The sequence below is a fragment of the Ictalurus punctatus genome, chromosome 2, assembly GCF_001660625.3.
Source record: "Ictalurus punctatus breed USDA103 chromosome 2, Coco_2.0, whole genome shotgun sequence".
Taxonomy (NCBI): Eukaryota; Metazoa; Chordata; class Actinopteri; order Siluriformes; family Ictaluridae; genus Ictalurus; species Ictalurus punctatus.
The window spans coordinates 29,417,683-29,424,059 of NC_030417.2; positions in this window are offsets into that span (position 1 = coordinate 29,417,683).

Below are 6,377 nucleotides of genomic sequence, written 5' to 3' on the forward strand. Positions count from 1 at the left end.
CCAAAACCCCAGCTGCCTCTGTTCTACTCCTGAACTACTTATTCAATAAGCCTTAGGAAACTGCCATGAGAGGACTAGGTGCATGATCAGGGCGTGACTAGCCTTACATTTCTACACCATATTACCTTCATGATGGTTTCTTTGAATTTAATACATAATACATAATACATAAGCATGACTGTGTGAATAAAATGTACAGATACTGACAGAAAAGCAGAAATAGTATGATCAAGGTCTTATCCCAGTTCCATTCTTCAGATTCCTCGTATGTATTTCCATTCCAAGACAATTTGCATTCAAGCATCTGGCAGTCCTGAGCTTCAGAGTAGAGTATTTTTCCATGCTACCTGGACTGGATTTAAATGAGCTCTGTGGTTAATACAACTGCCTCAAATTTCTCTTCATCTGATCATCTCCCTGCTTAATATTTATCTAGTGTGTAGCTTGATTGCAAATTAATATATATAGCTCAAGAAAGAGAAAGGTTTTAGCATAATTTTCATGCAAAAGTCATTCGGGGGAACTAAATGTCAGCAATCATACATTGTAAAAAAAAAAACAACAACAACAACAATAACACTATCTTACTGATTATACACTCATGGAGCACTTTATTAGGAACACTATACTCAACACTGGGTAGGATCCATGCTGTTGGCGCCAAAATTATGACCCTACCATCTGTGTGCCTCAGCAGAAATCGAGATTCATCAGACTAGCCAATGTTTTTCCAGTCTTCACCTGCCCAGTTTTGTTGAGCCCGTGCTCAGTGTAGCCTCAGCTTTCTGTTCTTGGCTGAGAGAAGTAGAACCCGACATGGTCTTCTGCTGTTGTAGCCCATCTGCCTCAAAGTTCGATGTGTTGTGCATTATGAGATACTTTTCTGCTCACCACAATTGTACAGAGTGGATATTTGAGTAGTTACTGTAGCCTTTCTGTCAGTTCAAACAAGTCTGGTCATTCTCCATTGATCTCTCTTTCACTGACAGGGCATTTCCATCTGCAGACTGCAACTCACTCGATGTTTTTTCTTTATTGCACCATTCTGAGAAAACTCTAGAGACTGTTGTGTGTGAAAATCCCAAGAAATCAGCAGAAATACTCAAACTAGCCCATCTGACACCAACAATCATGCCATGGTCAAAATCCCTGAGATCACATTTTTTCCCCATTCTGATGGTCGGCGTGAACATAACCCAAAGCTACTGACTCATATCTGCATGATTTTATGCACTGCACTGCTGCCACATGATTGGCTGTTTAGATAATTGCATGAATGAATATGTGTACATGTGTTCCTAATAAAGTGTTCGGTGAGTGTAGTTGGTACGTAGTTGCAGTAGATACTATTTATAGCATTTAAACTGTAATGTATATTCACAGTAATGGCGAGACTTCATATTGCTTTAAATATCAAGTTACACTTTAAACTCTTTTATTGCCAAATCTACACCTAGAATAAATTTGAAAAAGTCCTAACAAAAGAATCTAATAAAATGTGTTTATTAATCATTTCATTTTAGTAGCTGCTCTGAGTAGCCCACTAACAAACATCGCTAGCTGAGTATTAGAAAGTTCTTGTGTTGCAGGAGCTAGCTATTAGCTAGCTACAGAATGTAGTCCAGGAGCACAATGTAAGGATGATCTCCCTTAGTATCAGTCAAACATTCCAGTGTTTGATGGAAAGTTAGTTATAATTGGTATTTACAGTTAGAACTTGTATATAAGTAGTTGCTGTAAACTGTATGGATTACCTGTTTTAACTTGAAAGCTTTTAGGTAGCTAGCTAGCAATTATTAGCAGATCTCCTGCCAGCTCTCTTGTATAGTTTAAGCCTTGTTTAAACTTGTTGCACTTACCCTGGTTTGCTGGTAATACTGAAGCCATGATGCTTTATCAAAAGTGAGGGGGAAATGAAAGTTAACTTACAGTAAAGTTATTGATAATATACATAGTTACAGCAGTATTACGATAGCGATACATTGAAAGGTACTGCTGGTACGGTAAATATGTTCCCACAATACTTGCTGCATTAAACTGAAAGCACATTTTCAGTATAGTACTGACTTGAAACACAGACACATGGAGAAATGATAGAATTTCTTTACAGATTCTTTGCACAGAAGCACAGGTCACGCTGGTCGCTACATTCTGGTTTTCATGTGTAACTAAAGTTTAATCCACCACATTACTGAATACTGATAGAGTACACATAGCACTGAGGGTGTTTTGTGATGAATTACATTTATGGCTGTCAGCAGTATTGCCCCAACAATACAACACCATTTAGAGTGTTTTGCTTTTTTTCACTCTTGAAATACTTCCAGCACTCAGCAAAAAACAGAAGATACATTATGTAATGCTTTATTACTTATCTGTAGTAGAGTTTATATGCAAGTGCAAATTTACTCATGCGTAACCAATTTGAGATTTCCTTCTTAGTTTAATAAATGTTTTATGCACATAGAAAACATACATATTGTGTTGCTGCACATGATAAAATCTATTTTATAGTCTTCTGCACCTAGTTAAAACTAATCACAATCATTTTGGCAGTAAACAATAATGTTGTTCTCATGCCCACCAATGAAAATGCATTTTTACTGGCATGTTGTTGTACTTCAATTATCTTTTCTTGGGAGTTTTGTCCAGGATTCATGCTGAAATGCTGAAAAAGTCTAAAGCAAGCAGAAGATGTTTTTTTTCTTCAAATGTTAAAATGTCTACGTGAATTCAGTTAAAATAGAAGAAAAATGATCAAATGATCACTAACTCCATATCTCGTTTGTTATTCTCTACATGCCATTGGAAGGTTTGCAAAAAAAAAATTAACAGACACTCAGGAAAAAATGTATTAAGCTGCACTTTTCAGGGTAAAAACAGGAATCACTAGGATTGTCCCTCAAGAAGATCTCAAGAATGTGGTACCTTTCAAATTCATTCAGGTCCACTGTGATACTATTCCATTGCTTGTACACTGATGAACATGTTATTATACCTGTTTGTTGTTTTTTTTTTTGCTGGTTTTCAAACATGATTGCAAACCACCAAGAGGATGAGTAGCTTCCTAAAGAACAACAGCTGCAAAGGCTGCTTAATGGGGTAATGCTGGTATTTCTGTCATGCCAGGATTCTGTTTCTTGAAAGCACGGTAAGTATAGAAACACCTGTTTGTCTAAAACAGACCTTCCCATCAAACAGTAGTATTTTCAGAAATATTTTCAGAGGCTGATCTGGACATCTTAATGACACAATGATTGAGTATCGATGCCAGTATACCCCTATGGAGATACTACGTTAACTACGTTTCCCTTGCTTGACGTGGGGATTCATAATACTTAATCAAATGTGAAAATGTTTTAATCAACATTAAATAGATAATTACACATAGGTATTTATTAAGCAGAATAAGTTTGGCACTCAGAGTGCCAAAGTCAAATTGTATTCCCAAATGTTTTTAAGAAACCTTTTCATAGAATTTACAATGGGCAAATTGGTGCAGCAAACTAACACAGTTAAATTGAATAAATTTTCAACATACAGTAATAAAAAAGAGTAAACTGGTATTCTCTTGAATCTATATCTACCGTCTCACGTGGTAATACACTTTCTCTAAAAAAGACAAGCCATGAAAAGCAGAGGCTTTATGAATACTCTTCATAGGTTTTACTTTTCCCGGTGTCTTGTCCAGGTTGGAGCCATCTGAGCTCTCTGTGTTTTGCTTGGCGGCTTCTTGTTCCTGCTGACTTTGGACAACGTGAAAGCTCCCAGAAGATTTCATTCTCCATGGATAAATTCTAACACTTGACTTTTCTCAGTTGCTTCTATTTTCATTCATTAGCAAGTCCCTTCTGTCTCCATAAATTTTCAGTTTCTTGAATTACAACCATGTATGCATTATTAAACAGCAAAGATCAGCCTGAGAAGAGATGAATGCCTGCAGGTTTTTAATGGCATAGTGAAATCCAAACGGGACCTTAATGTTCAAGTCTCTTTGTTGGAATCACTGAGAAATAAATATTTGCACTCTTTCTCAGACATGGATGAACTTTTCATAAATGTGGATTTTATTTTAAGTCAAAGATAATTCCATGGCCTATGATACCTTCACTCTTGAGGAGAGCAATTTTACTTGCCTATAAACTATCCACAGTAAAACGGAATATCTTTGGTATTGACGTCCAACTAACAAAAGAGTTTCATTTTTAAGGAAGCTTCATTAATTTCCTATAAAGTGGATAAAGTCATGCATCAATCCTTATGCATTACTGCTGGAGGGTATTTTTTTTTTGTTGTTGTTGTTTTTTGTTTTTTTTAAACTGTGTATGTGTTTGTATTACTTTATATTTTATTTCTCCAAAATATGCAATCAACTGTATATTTGGTAAACCAAGAGAAGGCTGGTGGATTGTCTTGTTAAGCACCTAGGTACAATCAGACAAGGTCATTTTTCATTAAATCTTCTTGAAGGATATCTTCTTTGCAATGCAAGCTTGAATGGCCATATTTTACTGTAAACATGTTGATGCTTGTGTGTGAGAATTTTCAACTGCATGTACATCTCTGCTGGGGATATATAAGGTATAGGTGTGTTTTGGGGTGTTCATTTTTCACTTTCTCACCTTGTGTTTGTTTGTTTGTTGCGGCTCCTTGTGCTAACTTTATCTAATTTGTAGCTATTCAAGAAGACATTTTTGTGAAATCCAAACAAAATGTGTGTTTAGTTAATGGATCTCAGAAAACCTATTCATTCTCGACTACAGATTCGAAATAAGCATATTAACAATGTTAGCTGCTATCAACTTTCATTCATTTTCATTCATCTTCAGTAACCGCTTTTCTTGGTCAGGGTCATAGTGGATCTGAAGCCTATCCCGGCAACATCGGGCACGAGGTAGGAACACAGCCCAGATGGGATGCCAGTTCATTGCAGGGCACCATGCACACACATTCATACACTCATTCACACTTAGGGGCATAGCTAATCCAAGTGAGCATAGCTAATCCACCTACTGGCATATTTTTTTCGAGGTTCAGTTCAGGAAACTGAAGAACCCTGAGGAAACCCATGCAGACATGGAGAAAACATGCACAGACACCTGAGCTCAGGATTAAACTGAGGACTGTGAGGCAGCAACGCTACCCATTGTGCCACCATGCTGCCACCAGAAATGCTGTTATAGATTACATAACATGTTGCAGTATTTATTTTTAAAGGATATTAGAGTCTTGGTGATTTCAAAATGATTTTTTTTTGGCAAGTAACAGGTTAAAGAAAATGGCAAAAAAGAAAAGAAAAAACATGCAAGCACATGTCCAGAACTTAAAAAAATTGGTGTTACAGCTGTCCATAATATGAGGAGAGCTGTTACAAAAGGTTCATATTGTCTTATAATCTATGTATATACCTTTAGACAGATCAAATAAGTATTACATAAAAAGGTGTGATTTCTAAGTCTGTTTTCCATCTACAGGTTTTGTATGGTAATGCAAAGAGTTGTTACTTGAATCCCCCTTATAGCTACACTGGCAGCACTTCTTCAGCAGACACTGTTTTAAAATCTTTTTCCCTCTGTGCCAAAGCCTAATGGCACCTGAAGGCGATGAGGTGGCGTTTTCTCTCACGAGCGCTCACGCTGCTTTCACCTCCCAGTGTTTGAAAGGAAAAAAGGAAAGCAAAGTCAGTTCTCGGATGGCGGAAAATACACGAAGTTATAAAAAAAAGGGGGGGGGGGGAGCTGTGATTGGATCCTCACATAGATGCGACGTCTGCGGAAGAGAGATGAAATCCTCAAGTCGAATTGCTGTTGTTATTTTTTTTTTGTAATAGCGTCAGTGCGCATGTGCGCAAAGAGGCTCGTGCGTGGCGCGTGTAGGAGCGCACACACTGCTGTGTGTCTGTGAAGTTCAGCATCTTTCTCTCGCTCAAACGTGCCAGGTGTTTTCTTTAATAAATCTTCTTACTGAATGCAATGAATTGCATTGCGGTGCGTTTTCAAAATTATTCGGAACTAACAATGTCCTAAACATAGTATTTATTAACTACGCACCGTGGTATAACTCCCAGATAAATTCACGTGCCTAGATAATATGAGACAGTCATATGTTCTGACTTTAATTTTTATTGAAGAGGGGGGGGGGCCTTTGAAACGTACCCATGCACTGTAAACAGTTTGCCAACACCCCTGAGATATGAAATTATATATATATATATATATATATATATATATATATATATATATATATATATATATATATATATATATATATATATATATATTAAACATAATTTTAAAGTGATCACATTTGCAGTACACTGACCTGTGAAGAAATTACTGTGCACGAGTCATTTAAGTGAATTATTTACTACAGGCCTA